The 15,354-nt window shown below is 45.0% G+C and overlaps 1 protein-coding gene across 5 annotated transcripts in view; it reads right to left on the minus strand.

Moving 5' to 3' along the window:
• APBB2 (amyloid beta precursor protein binding family B member 2) overlaps window positions 1-15,354 on the minus strand; it is a 237,417-nt gene that overhangs the window by 144,639 nt on the left and 77,424 nt on the right. For all 5 annotated transcript variants that reach the window (XM_069977565.1, XM_069977564.1, XM_069977563.1 and 2 more), the window contains exon 3: window positions 14,676-14,786. The gene's annotated coding sequence lies outside the window, so the exon portion shown is untranslated. The remainder of the gene's footprint in view (window positions 1-14,675; window positions 14,787-15,354) is intronic.

Consider the following 15,354-nt stretch of genomic DNA (forward strand, 5'->3'; position numbering starts at 1 on the left):
TTTTTTTTTTACACATATACTAGAAGCCCCCCTGGGGGACTTCTAGTATATACACTTGGATCTCTCATTGAGATCTCTGCAGCATAGATATGCTGCAGAGATCCATGAGATCGGCACTCGTTTGCTTTCGGCTGCTGCAGCCGGAAGTAAACGAGTGCCGAGCCGAGGACGGCGCCATCTTGGACGCGTCCCCGGCCGGCATCAGTAACGGAGATCGCTCCTCCGGGACAAGGTCCCGGAGGAGCGATCTCCCCCACTAGACACCAGGGAAACGTTGCCTCCGGTAATCGGAGGCAGCTGTCAACTTTGACAGCTGCCTCCGATTAGCTAATTAGCGGGCACGGCGATCCGACCGTGCCCGCTAATAGCGGCGGTCCCGGGCTACACGCGGCACCCGGGATCGCGGCACTTCAAAGCGGGGCCGCCGCGCGGCCCCGCTTTGAAGTGCAAGTGAGGACATAGGACGTACCGGTACGTCCTATGTCCTTAAGAGGTTAATGAGCCAAATGCAGTCTAAGGCTATGTTCACACAACGTACAACTACGGCCGTAGTTCTCGCCGCAGAACTACGGCCGTAGTTTTGCGGGGTGGAGCAATACCTACTGATGAATGGGATCCCGGCCGGAGCGTACACACATCGTATATGCTCCGGCCGGGAGCCCATGCGGGGCCACAAAAAACTGACATGTCAGTTTTCTGCGGCTGGAATTCAATGAATTCCGGCCACGGAACTCTGATAAGGGCGCATCAGGTCTTTCTGCGGCCGGAATTCATTGAATTCCAGCTGCAGAAAACTGACAAATAAGTACCGGCCAGGATGATCCGGGCAAAGACCGGCCGTTCCGTGACCCGGCCGTGTGTGAACATAGTCTAATAATAAGGCACAATACTAAGATAATAAGCCATGAGACCTAATAAAGATAGGGATGTCACAGTACATGGGAAGCTAGCACAGGAATGTCACAAAACATATACATCATAGTACTTAGATACCACACACTGTGACGCAATAGCAAAAGACTACTGCAAACAGTAATGTCACAGTAGGGCAATAATGCACATAGTGCTGTTATAATACATAGATAATAAACTGTTAAATCATAGGAAAAAGATAATGTGTCCAATGATGTCAAAATAGGGGAACCATATACACAGTGATGTCATAGAAGTGGGATAATAAAGATGGTGATGGCGCAGCTAATATCTAAATACAGTTATGTCACTGCATAGAGATAACAAATACAGCATCATAATATATAATATTATGTATTAATACATTATATTAAACACACTGGCAGTGACATAGCTACCATAAAGGCAGACCATGCCACTGTTACAGGGCCCATGCAATAGGGGGTCTGCAGGCCCAGACTGGCATCTGAGGCTTTAACTGTGAGCATTCATTATAAACGCTTATAGTCAAATGCCGGGGTGCTTTGACTGACAAAGCAAGAAGCCATTGGCTTTTCGCCCTGCCAGTCTCTGGAGGCTGAATTGTACCTTCAGCAACATTAGGCCACTCTCTGTCCCAGCTCCCCGGCGCACAAGTAACATCACTCATGTGCTTAAGAGCTAAGAGAAAGAAGGAACGCTGAGGGATTGCGGGGGGCCGGGTGAGTATGTGAATGGGGGGGGGGGGGGGGGGGAAGGTCAAGGGGAGTGGTGTCACAGTACAGAGGTAATGCATTTTCACAGATTGGGGATAATAATGGTGATGTCGTGGAGGTAATAAATACAAAGTTGCATAAAAATCCACACAGTAATGTAACACACAGGATAATAAATAGAATAAATAGAGTTATCCTTTTACAGGGCCAAAGCAGAATTGTGGCTAAGGGTCAAAGGGCAGCTGGAGCTTTTGACTCCCTTTAGCTACACCGTACTGACGCCTCCCTTTAGGAGACTAGACAAATACTATGAGACAACAACATTTACATGCGTCCAGATTGGAATATAGCTAGTAAACATATCTGAGCAAAAAATAATATTTTTACTTGTGTCGGGATGTGATTTATATTTATAGGCTTACTTGAGCATTGACATTGCAAGGACTACTAAATTACAGTATTACTTTCTGTAAAGTAGATTTGCATGATTCAGCAGCAAGAATATTTATGGGGAAAAAAACTATTAAAAAATGTCTATAATCTCAAGAACAGGTTGCAAGGAAGCAGGAAATGAATCACCTCACATCTCGTAAGGATTGCTTGGCATCACACAGGAAATCAGTGCTCCTTTTCTTATATAGGCTGATCCTCCTTTGCCCACAATTAGATGTACTTTAGTTACATATTTCAGGAAAGAGATCCAGCCTACACCCAGTATTATAGGAAACAGCTATGAAAAACAGAAGGGTGAACTTCACACTTTAGCTGACACGCAAAGGAACATAATAGAAATACAGTATCTAGAATGGACTTTTCAAAACGGTGAATTAATAACTTCATATGAAAAGTAAGGCTGAATCCTTTTACCTAGATCCTTTAATAATCTGTACATTGCATTTTGCACAGACCTGATAAATACCCTGGAACCTCAAAATATTGTAGCTCTGACAGCAGCTTGAAGGTTAGTCTCAGAGCCGCATTAAAAGGCCCAATGTTTCAGACCAAGCAAGCGCCAACCAGTCAGGTCAGCACTAGCATACAGTGCTATTACACACACCGACATTGAGCAGGGAGGAGCTGCTGAGTAACGGCTGTAACTGGTTACGACCATCCAAATGAACATGCTCGATATTTACAGCCTTCTAATACAAGAAATGATTGTTCACACATTGTTCTATTGTATCATTTTACTGTGCGTGAACATAATACTCACCTTCCTGGTCAGCTGATCCCCCCAATCAGCTCTTCATGGTACAGTATGTCTTAATGCACAGGAAATGTACTCTAAGACCATCACTAGCTTAAGCAGGTCACCACTGTGACCAGGGATAGGCTTAGTGGACATTTCCTGAGAGTCAAGTCAAGCTGATCAGCAAGGATGTGACACCTTTGGAAAGGCAGTAAGCAGAATCGAAAAGGTGACTATTGCTTATATTAACCTAACCTACATTAAAGCGACTCTGTACCCACAATCTGACCCCCCAAACCGCTTGTACCTTCAGATAGCTGCTTTTAATCCAAGATCTGTCCTGGTGTCTGTTCGGCAGGTGATGCAGTTATTGTCCTAAAAAACAACTTTTAAACTTGCAGCCCTGTGCCAAACTGCCGTGGCCTAGAGTATCCGTGCCCTAACCTTGCACCACCCCTCCACCCCTCCTCCCCACCCTCCTAATCATTAGGAATGCCACTGGCAGGATTTTTCCTATTCCTCTGCAGTGAACGCTGCACAAGTGTCTTAACGATCCAGCCCATGTGCAGTGTTCACACAGCTGATAAATAGGAGAATACCTGCCTGGGGCATCCTAATGATGAGGAGGGTGGGGAGGAGAGATGGAGAGGTTGTGCTAGCTTAATGCATAGTCACTCTAGGCCACGCCAGTTTGAAACAGGGCTGCAAGATTAAAAGCTGTTTTTTAAGGCAAAAACTGCATCTGCCGAACAGACCCCAGGACAGATCTTGGATAAAAAGCAGCTATCCGAAGGTACAAGGGGTTTGGGGTGTGCAGATTGTGGGTACAGAGTCACTAAATAGGTTCTCTGGGCAAAACAGACTGAATTATCCACAGGATCCAGCCCCCGTGCTAGTCAGCTGTTCAGCACCAGCACTATGCAGTGAACGGGATCAGAAGCAGTGTGTCTCCGCTCAATGTGTAGCGTTGGCAACCTGAAACTGCAGCACAACTCCTTTTCATGTGAATGTATTGCTTAGATTTGTTTTTATAGATCACAGCCAGATGCCGGAACATGTTATTTTATTCCCCTTTTTTTGTGCATTATTGCTTAAGCTGTTTTTAACATCATTTGGTGACAAGCCTTACAGCAAGCCTCATGGACATAGAGGGGGAGGCAGAGGTGCTATGGTTTTTTCTATCGACTGATAAAACATTTAAAAAAAAAAAAATCACCAAAAATTCTTTAAAAATATTTTTAACATAAAAACTTTAAACCTGTTCAATTTTATAAATATATTTTTGTAAATGAGGTCTCCAGAACTAGACATAGTATTGCAGGATGTGGTTTCACTAGAGCTCTGTACTAAGCATTCGTATATACTTAGAAATTTTGCCTCTTTATTCCTAAATAATTATCGTCAGGGAGGATGTGCATTTACATCCCTACTTGCAGCTGAATAACAGATCTACCTCTGGGTTTCTGGTTCTTTTTTCATAATATGGACAAATATGCTGACTTTCTTCAGCATATCTGTAGCCCAGTCTAACATATTGCGTGCCGTGGCTTCGTGTTACTGCCGTATGGTATTATATAAATGTGTGGATGCCTGTAAGAGACAAAAGGATCCTTTTCTAGGTATTTATTTTACTTATAATATGAAACAGTAGTGACATTTCCTCCATGCAGCAGCTAATACTATTACTTCTACTTGTCTCTACTGGTCTGCCAGCATTACTACTGTTAGAAGGAATATACACATTGATCCCAGATGTTTTTTTCTTTTTCATGAAAAACAATAACATAACATGGGTCCTAATGAAAACTGTACTGCATTTAATAATTCCAGAGCGGGATCCAGTTATTGCAGTAGTAGTTCACTGTTCTATGGCGAAAAGAACATTTGAGGCTGGGTTCACACTGAATTTTTGCAGTCCTTTTGCACTTTAAGGCTATGTTCACACTACGTATATGTCCAGCCGCATATATTCGCGGCCGGACATATACAGTGAGTACAAGAAGTATTTGATCCCTTGCTGATTTTCTTTGTTTGCCCACTAAGGCCCCGTTCCCACTGAGGAAAGGTAGCGGAATTTCGCGACGGAATTGTCCGCCGCGGAATGCCGTTAGCCTCCCGCTCATAATGGGAGTCTATGGGAGGCGCGCGCTCCTGCTCTGTCCGCGCTAAAGAATGAACATGTTCATTCTTCAGCACGGACAGGGCAGGAGCGCGCGCCTCCCATAGACTCCCATTATGAGCGGGAGGCTAACGGCATTCCGCGGCGGACAATTCCGTCGCGGAATTCCGCTACCTTTCCTCAGTGGGAACGGGGCCTAATAAAGACATGATCATTCTATACTTTTAATGGTAGATGTATTCTAACATGGAGAGACAGAATATCAAGAAAAAAATCCAGAATATAATTTTAAAGAATATATTTTAATTAATTTGTATTTCAATGAGGAAAAAAAGTATTTGATCCCTCTTGCCAAACACACTCAATACTTAGTGGCAAAGCCTTTGTTTGCAAGCACAGCGGTGAGACGTTTGTTGTAGTTAACCACAAGTTTAGCACACACACCAGGGGGAATTTTGGCCCACTCTTCTTTGCAGATTCTCTCTAAATCATGAAGGTTGGTGGGCTGTCGCTTGGCAACTCTGACCTTCAGCTCCCTCCATAGATTTTCGATCGGATTGAGGTCTGGCGACTGGCTGGCCACTCCATGACCTTAATGTGATTTTTCTTGAGCCAATCCTTTGTTGCCTTTGCTGTATGTTTAGGGTCGTTATCATGTTGGAAGACCCAACCACGGCCCATTTTCAGAACCCTGGCAGAGGGGAGGAGGTTGTCCCTCAGGATTGTGTGGTACATGGCTCCATCCATCTTCCCAGTGATGCGGTGAAGTAGCCCTGTACCCTTGGCAGAGAAACACCCCCAAAACATTATGCTTCCACCTCCATGCTTGACGGTGGGCACAGTGTTCTTGGGGTCATAGGCAGCATTTTTCTTCCTCCACACATGGCGGGTGAAGTTGAGGCCAAAAAGTTAAATTTTGGTCTCATCTGACCACAAAACCTTCTCCCAATAACTTTGTTCATCTTTCAAATGATCATTGGCATACTTGAGGCGCGCCTCCACATGTGCTCTCTTCAGCAGGGGTACCTTTCGGGCACTGCAGGATGTGAATCCACTGTTGCGCAAAGTGTTGCCAATTGTTTCCTTGCAAACTGTGGTCCCAGCTGCCTTCAGGTCATTTGCTAACTCCTGCCGAGTGGTTGCAGGACGATTTCTGACTGTTCTCAGCATCATTGCCACCCCACGAGGCGAAATCTTCTTTGGAGCACCGGGCCGAGGTCTGTTGATTGTCATGTTATACTCTTTAAACTTTCTGATAATTGCACCAATAGTTGTTACTTTCACATCCAACACCTTACTAATCTTTTTGTAGCCCATTCCAGCTTTGTGAAGGTCAACAATTCTGACTCTGAGGTCCTGTGACAGCTCTTTGGTTTTACCCATGTTGGAGACTTGAAATCTGTGTGATCTGTCTGATTCTGTGGACAGTTATTTTTCACACAAGTGATTAGTGAGAACAGGTGGCTTCAGGTCAGGTAACAAGTTGATTGGGAGTGTCTAACTGGTCTGTAAAAGCCAGAACTGCTAATGAATACTAAGGGATCAAATACTTATTTCACTCCATGAAATACAAATCAATTAATATATATTCCTTAGATTTATTTTCTGGATTTTCTTTTTAATATTCTGTCTCTCCATGTAAGAATACATCTACCATTAAAAGTATAGAATGATCATGTCTTTATTAGTGGGCAAACAAAGAAAATCAGCAAGGGATCAAATTCGTCTTGGACTCACTGTACATGTTAAACTCCGGCCGGGAATTTACGCAAGTTGCGGCCGGCTACGTACGGACCGCGAACTTACGCCCGTAGTCTACTAAAGCTTCCCGAGCGACCTACGTAGCGATCTGACAGCGGTCTTTTACTTGGAAATCTTCGCCTTGCCCCGGACAACCCACAGAACCTTTTGGATCGGCAAAGAAAAGTGGAAAAATGAAGAAATCGCCACTACGTATGGGACCGCATGTTACGCTACGGGCGTAAGTTACGGCATTTTCGTCCTCAAACAATGGTCTGGTTCATTTCTTATGGCGCCGGGTATGATCCGGGCGTAAGTTCGTACGTAGTGTGAACTGTGCAGCCGTACATCGTATACTTTCTATTGCACGCAAACTACGTAAATCTCCAGGCGCTTATTCATGGAACGCGCTACGTCTGGAGACTTACGTAGTGTGAACATAGCCTTAGGCTGCGTTCACACTACGTTTATATTTCAGTCAGTATTGTGGTCCTCATATTGCAACCATAACCAGGAGTGGATTAAGAAAACAGAAAGGATCTGTTCACACAATGTTGAAATGGAGTGGATGGCCGCCATTTAACGGCAAATATTTGCTGTTATTTTAAAACAACGGCTATTATATTGAAATAATGGCAGTTATTTACTTTTATATGGCGGCCATCCACTCAATTTCAACATTGTGTGAACAGATCCTTTCTGTGTTTTTAATCCACTCTTGGTTTTGGTTGCAATACTGACTGAAATATACGTAGTGTGAACGCAGCCTTAACAAACAAAAAAAATGGCACCACTTGGATCCATTTTTTTTTTTTTTAATAAAGGATATCAGTGGAAAAACGTATCCAAATGAATGGCACACAAGTGCATCTGTTTTGCATCAGGTTTTTTTCCCATAAAACAAATACATTAAATGGACTGCAAAACTGCGGTGTGAACCTAGTCTAATACATGTACGTGACACCGATGAGATGTTTGGAAGCACAGAGGTGAGTTCCTGTGAGGCCATGTTCACACAACGTAAGTTCAGTATTAATCATGGCAATCGTTGCCGATTTTCAACAACGGCTGTGATTAATACTGAACTTACATTGTGCTACAGCTAGAGGGAATAGTATACACTCCGTCTGGGATCGCTAGCGGCCACACAAAAAACTGACACGTCAGTTTTCTGCAGCCGCTATTCATTGAATAGCAACGGCAGAGAAGCTGTCAGGTCACACAATGGAGTGTGTGGCTCCGGCCACATGCTCCATTGTGTGCAGCGGGGAATTCGGATGCGGGCGCACAGAAATAAAGATCATCCGGCCGGTACTGCAGTACCGGCTGGGATGATCTTCTCTGACACCGGCCGTTCTTTGACCCGGCCGCGTCACACAACGGTCGTTGTCTTACACCATGTGAAGATGGCCTTACTCTGCTGGACTCAAAAGCGCAGGATGCCATACTCTAGTGTACAGGTGTATATAGTATAGTGTGCAGGTGGGGGTATAGTATACAGTATATGGGTGTGTATGTGTAGTGTAGAAATGTGTATATAGTATAGTACGTGTGCGGGTATGTGTATCAATTACAGGGTGCAGGTATTTACTTACAGTACTACAGTACATGAGTGTATATAGCATACAGTGTACAGGAGTGTGTAGAGCAGACAGCACATATTATTGCTACCTGCTCAAGGCTACAGCCCAAACTTTGGCTTCGTGTCGCAGGCACAATAACAATCCTTATAGCTATACTATTGTTTTTTTCCTGTGAGCCTGAACACTTTAGGTTGTGTAAAAATGGCAAATTATTTGCAATAAAATGTGTAGGGCCAAAAATAAAATATCGTTGTTTTTTTTCTCCAGAAAACTTTTTTTCTTTATAAAAGCATTTTGGCTGGAGAAAAAGGCACCAAGTATATCAAAAGAAGCGGGCTTAGTAATGCATTTGGTACATCTTTTAATGTCTAAACCAATGAAGCAGAAGCGAATGATAGTAAAGGAATGTTTGCACAGGTTTTAATCCATTGGTTTTTGGCATAGAAACCAGGCATATTACCATGTTAATAACAATGTTGTGTCATTTTAAGAGCCCTGCTTGAAGGAACATGGTGAACTGCACATAAAATAGGTGCGGTTATGTGCTGAAGCTCCCACTAAAGTCAGTGGGGCTTCAGGGTTGCCTCTTTACATCACTAGGCCATGTTCACACAACGTTGCAACAGCTGTGATTGGTACAGAACTTGCGTTGTGCGGCAGGTCAAGGGAATCCAGGCCGGAGTGTGTACACATGAAAGACCCTGTCAGTGCATACTATGGAGCGTGTGGCAGGGCCGCCGATAGGGCAGTACAAGTGGTACTGCCGTATGGGGCCCGGACCCTAAGAGACACGGTAGGGGGCCCGGCGGGCCCGCCGGCCGCCGCCCCCCGACCGCTACGCTAGGGGGGCCCGCACGGCCCCCCTTGCCAACTGTTTTTGAGCATCCCGAAAAGCTGCGGCCACGCAGCTTCTCGGGATGCACTGATCGCTTTAATGTTCCGCCCGCACAGCGGGCGGAACATCAAAGCGATCAGAATACAGGAGAAGGACCTGTCAGCGTCCTCCTCCTGTATTCTCTCCCATAGGCTGCCGGCACTTCATACCAGCAGCCTATGGGAGGCCGGGCCGTGGTCATGTGCCCCTCCGGCAGGCGTGATGATGTGACGTCATCACGTCTGCCGGAAGTCCCGTCCCTGCGGCTCGCAAGATGGAGCCCGAAGAAGAGGAGGAAGAGCTGCTGCCTGCACAGCGCGGATTAGGTGAGTAGGATGTTTGTTTTTTTTAGGGGCACCTCTGGGGGCATTATTAGTGTATGGGGGCACCTCTGGGGGCGTTATTAGTGTATGGGGGCACCTCTGGGGGCATTATTAGTGTATGGGGGCACCTCTGGGGGCAGTATTAGTATATGGGGGCACCTCTGGGGGCATTATTGGTCTACGGGGGCACCTCTGGGGGCATTATTAGTGTATGGGGGCACCTCTGGGGGCATTATTGGTGTATGGGGGCACCTCTGGGGGCATTATTGGTGTATGGGGGCACCTCTGGGGGCATTATTGGTCTACGGGGGCACCTCTGGGGGCATTATTAGTATATGGGGGCACCTCTGGGGGCATTATTGGTCTACGGGGGCACCTCTGGGGGCATTATTAGTGTATGGGGGCACCTCTGGGGGCATTATTGGTGTATGGGGGCACCTCTGGGGGCATTATTGGTGTATGGGGGCACCTCTGGGGGCATTATTAGTATATGGGGCCACCTCTGGGGGCATTATTGGTGTATGGGGGCACCTCTGGGGGCATTATTAGTATATGGGGGCACCTCTGGGGGCATTATTGGTATATGGGGGCACCTCTGGGGGCATTATTGGTGTATGGGGGCACCTCTGGGGGCATTATTGGTGTATGGGGGCACCTCTGGGGGCATTATTAGTATATGGGGGCACCTCTGGGGGCATTATTAGTATATGGGGGCACCTCTGGGGCCATTATTAGTGTATGGGCGCACCTCTGGGGGCATTATTAGCTCATGGGGGAACCTCTGGGGGCATTATTAGTATATGGGGGGCACCTCTGGGGGCATTATTAGTTCATGGGGGCACCTCTGGGGGCATTATTAGTTCATGGGGGCACCTTTGGGGGCATTATTAGTATATGGGGGCACCTTTGGGTTAGTATATGGGGGCACCTCTGGGGGCATTATTAGTATATGGGGGCACCTCTGGGGGCATTATTAGTATATGGGGGCACCTCTGGGGGCATTATTAGTATATGGGGCCACCTCTGGGGGCATTATTAGTATATGGGGGCACCTCTGGGGGCATTATTAACTCATGGGGGGCATCTCTGGGGGCATTATTAGTGCATGGGGGTACCTCTGGGGGCATTATTAGTTCATGGGGGCCACCTCTAGGGGCATTATTAGCTCATGGGGGCACAGCAGGGGATCCTACATACAGGGGACATCCCACACAGCGCAGTTACTATGGGAGCCTACAGGGGGGAGAAAGGAAAGGAAGTTGCTAGAAATGTGCGGAGCCTAAATTGTTTGTCTCGCAGGTTCTAAGGGGATGAAACGTATCTGGAAGGAATCATCATGGAGGTCTGGGCCGGATGGAGAGGAAAAGGGAAAGTGACGCCTCAGATCAAAGAAGACGTCACCGGTGAGTCACTGTATGACACTTTTCTTATTTTGTAGAACATCATTTAGTAGGGGCGCCCCGAGGTGACAGCTACTACATTATCTGTACTCAGAGATATCACTGTGTTATCTGTTGTGTTACATAGGACTGCAGGTGACTACTACATTATCTGTACTCAGAGATATCACTGTGTTATCTGTGGTGTTACATAGGACTGCAGGTGACATCTACATTATCTGTACTCAGAGGGATATCACTGTGTTATCTGTGCTGTTACATAGGACTGCAGGTGACATCTACTACATGATCTATACTCAGAGGTATCACTGTGTTATCTGTGCTGTTACATAGGACTGCAGGTGAAATCTAATACATTATCTGTACTCAGAGATACCACTGTGTTATGTGGTGTTACATAGGACTGCAGGTGATATCAGGTGATTTCTCCAGGTTGCAGAAGTTCAAACTTCATCGTGCCCTGGTGTGCTGGTGTCTGTATGTGTGTATACATGTGTGCTGGTGTCTGTATGTCTGTATACATGTGTGCTGGTGTCTGTATACATGTGTGCTGGTGTCTGTGTGTGAGATCAATTCTAGAGAACTGGCACATATACCCCATTTTCCCCAGTGGCTTAAAATGTAACCTCTGTTATACAGTTATAAAATTGTAGAAATTAAATGTGAACAAGGTGCAATTCAAATAGACACTTACTTGTATAGCTGCCTCTTGTGCTCTGTATGCAGTGCATTATATTCACCCTTGCAACGTACAATTTATAGCGTGTCTACAAGCCCAGCGGGGCTCATTATGATGGAGACTAAAACTTATACAAAGTGGGGTAGGGGTTCCCCTGTATTCAGAATGCTGCTGAGTGCTCGGCAATGCCCCATCTGGGATTATTGAATTTCGAGGGTCTATGCAGAGCAGGATAAAGGCACCTCTGCTGCACAAACAGGATCTCCTAGAAAGCGTTCTCACCGCCATGTATTCGCTATCACTGGCTTGGGTGAGCTAAACTAGTCTGCCTGGGGGGGGGGGTGATTTGTATATGCTCACTAACATGGAACAGCCTCATTATATTAGCCTTATCAACATATTCTATGTTAGTGAGCATACCGGGGGGGGGGGGGATATTGGTGAACATATACAAATCAAACAGCCCCCCCCAGACCCTCGAAATTCAATAACCCCAAACGGGGCATTGCCTAGTACTCAACAGCATTCTGAATACAGGGGAACCCCTACCCCACTCTTGTATAAGTTTTAGTCTCCATCATAATGAGCCCCGCTGGGCTTGTAGACACGCTATAAATTGTACGTTGCAGGGGTGAATATAATGCACTGCATACAGAGCACAAGAGGCAGCTATACAAGTAAGTGTCTATTTGAATTGCACCTTGTTCACATTTAATTTCTACAATTTTATAACTGTATAACAGAGGTTACATTTTAAGCCACTGGGGAAAATGGGGAATATGAGCCAGTTCTCTAGAATTGATCTGAACCAAATTATACCTCCCAGCAAGGCGTGGGGCAAACACACAATTTTATTTATTTTTTTATTAATGTGGGGGGCCCAGACATTTGGTTGTATGGGGCCCCGAAATTCCTGATGGCGGCCCTGGCGTGTGGCTCCGGCTGCACGCTCCATAGTGAGCAGAGGGAACTTCTGATGCGGGCGCACACAGCTGCGCCCGCATAAGAACTCTGCAGCGCTAAAGATCATCCGGCCGGTACTGCAGTACCGGCTGGGATGATCTTTTATGAGACTGTCCGTTCCGTGACCCGGCCGAGTCACGGAACGACCGGTCTCTATGTGAACATAGCCCTAAAGTAGATTGGGGAAAAAAAGACACATACAAATTGTTAAAAAAAACAAACATATCTATTATTAATATGGCACGGTATCAGATGTTATAGGATGTGGCAGAAGGTGGTGGTGACTGCTTCAAAGATGTTACTTCCTTATATTCTTCCGGATGTTACTCAATATGTACAGAATAGTACATTAGGTGGTGTTAATCACATCAAAGATGTTTCTTCCAGAAGTTACAATAGATGGTACGATGCTACAGCAGGTGATGTTACTTGCTCCGAAGATGTTACTTGTTTGCTGTTCTTTAAGATGTTACAGTAAGATAGTAAGGGATGGTACAGTAGATGGAATCAATGAAATTCCATGTCACTTGAATACTCCCTTCCACCGCCCTCCATGTCCTCAATAGTTTTCAGATAAGCCTGCTTTGGCATGCAGACTTCTGTAAGATGGTTCTCAGGCTCTGACTTCTCCTGACAGATGTATATTAAGAGCTCAGCACAGTGTATCCAATGTCCTCAATAAGGCGGTTGTTTTCCTGGCAGTTAGTGCAGCTCCCACCTCCACATCCAGGACTGTGGGCTCTCTCTCCGTTCTCTTGTGTGTATATAGAACAGCCTGTACAAGTGTGTGTGTATAGTGTAGCATGTATAAGTGTCAATATAGCATACAGTGTATATAATCTACACTATATTATTATGGTATTGGGCCAGGTTCACTGTTTGACACCGGCCATTCTGTGACTGCAGTACCGGCTGGATGAACTTAATTTGTGCTGAATTGGGATGCGGGCGCATCCGTGTGTGGCTGCATCCCATTTCACCATAGCACACAATGGAAAGTGCGGCCAGAGCCGCATTTTCATTGTGTGACCTGTCAGTGAATAGCAGCCACAAAAAACTGACATGTCAGTTTTTTTTCCGTGTGGCCACTAGGACTCCCAGCCGGAGTGTATGCATATGTATGTGTATATGTGTATACACTCCGGCCAGGATTTCGTTGACTGCAGTGCAACATAAATTTTCTATTAATCACCGCCGTTGTTGCAAATCGGCAACAACGGCCATGATTAATAGAAAATTTACGTTGTGTGAACTTCGCCTTGAACTGCAAAACATATTGTGTGCTCAGGAAGGGACCAAACATAGTCAGACAATTATTAGATACACCCAAACAAACGAGGCACTATTCATAGAGTGAATGGTTGTGATCACTAGGAGCACCACTTTACAGGACAAAATCAAGGGGCTACATTGCTGAATCTCTGGGGCCCCTTTATTCTCAGGATCACAAAAGGTCTCAAAGGTTGGACCCCACTGATCATAAACTGATAGAATATCATAGTGACATGAGATGGAAATATACCTTTAAAAAGTAAAGAAATACTGTTAGGTCACATAGTGACTGCAGGAGGCAGCTGTCATTTGTCCATCAAATAAACAGAATAAAAATAGACATCAGGAAACAGAACACACTAAATCCAATAAACAAAAGTCACAAGCATTACAGAGCGTCCTCTGAGGATGTGATTTATAAGAGAGGAAATGGCTGGGGAAGTAAGTGGCATTTGACACAAAGGGCTGCTAAGACTGTCTGCAGATCAGAGGCGAGTACAAGACTCTACCGACACAACTGTGCTGGAGGAAAACTACAGAAACACATCCATAGATTGAAAGAACTATTCGAGTCACAGTAAACTGGCATAAAAAGGAGGAAAGCAAGAAGAGGCAAAAAAGAATGCACACTATAGGCACACTAAAAGCCAATAATTGAGACAATGGACAATTAAAAACATGTAAAAAACACAAGCCGCAATAATACAAGGCAAGGTAAGTCACATTACACTACCCCAAAACAGACCCAAAGATTACCCGACCCTACCAAAGACTGGAATCAAAATTAAATAGAGGAATATTCAAGAAATATAATATTCACCATATCTGACTTACTCAAAGGTAAGGGTCTGATCATTTCCATTTGTACAAGAAGGTATATTATACGGTACAGTTTTATACAGTGCACGACTGAGGTGAATACTTACATGAACTGCTTGGTCGATACGATGCACCTGGATATCGCCTGCCCATTGTTGATAGTCAGAACATTACAGCTTCTTTTAAAATGTTGAATGAAGAAAGTTCCTTGTGTTCACCTATAGAGAAGACACATAATCCATTAAAATGTAAAGTATTGTAACTATAAACTCCTGACACTGTCAGCACTGACGGACAGCTGCTTGTTACCATTCTTCCTGTCTGACACTGTCCAATCTATTCATACATTTGCACGAGGAACAACAGAGGAAAAAGAAACATTTTAGGAAAAGATGCTGTAGAATTGTTATTCCATGATGAATACAAATATTTACTATAATAGACAGGTCTGGAGAACCCACGGGTTCACTTACAATGAAATCACCCCTGGGAATTGAGGTCCACTTCTTGCCTGTACTCTGGTATAGAGAAAGGTATTTAATCTCAAAAGGTGAAAACTGGTGGGTGTGTACTCGAGCGCTGTCTGTGTGAACTAGATGGGATCACCTGAATATCCCAATAATGGTACCAACAAAAAACAAAGTATTTGTACCTGTTCCACGCATATGATATATAGAATCTGAAATACTGTTGAAAAAAGCCCTACACTATGGCCGTATATCCAGTACTGACCTCCAGGTAGAGGTTTGTCCAATACGTGTATTCCCTCTGAGTCTCTTGAGAAAA

The sequence above is a fragment of the Dendropsophus ebraccatus genome, chromosome 7 (assembly GCF_027789765.1).
Source record: "Dendropsophus ebraccatus isolate aDenEbr1 chromosome 7, aDenEbr1.pat, whole genome shotgun sequence".
In the NCBI taxonomy this organism is placed as follows: Eukaryota; Metazoa; Chordata; class Amphibia; order Anura; family Hylidae; genus Dendropsophus; species Dendropsophus ebraccatus.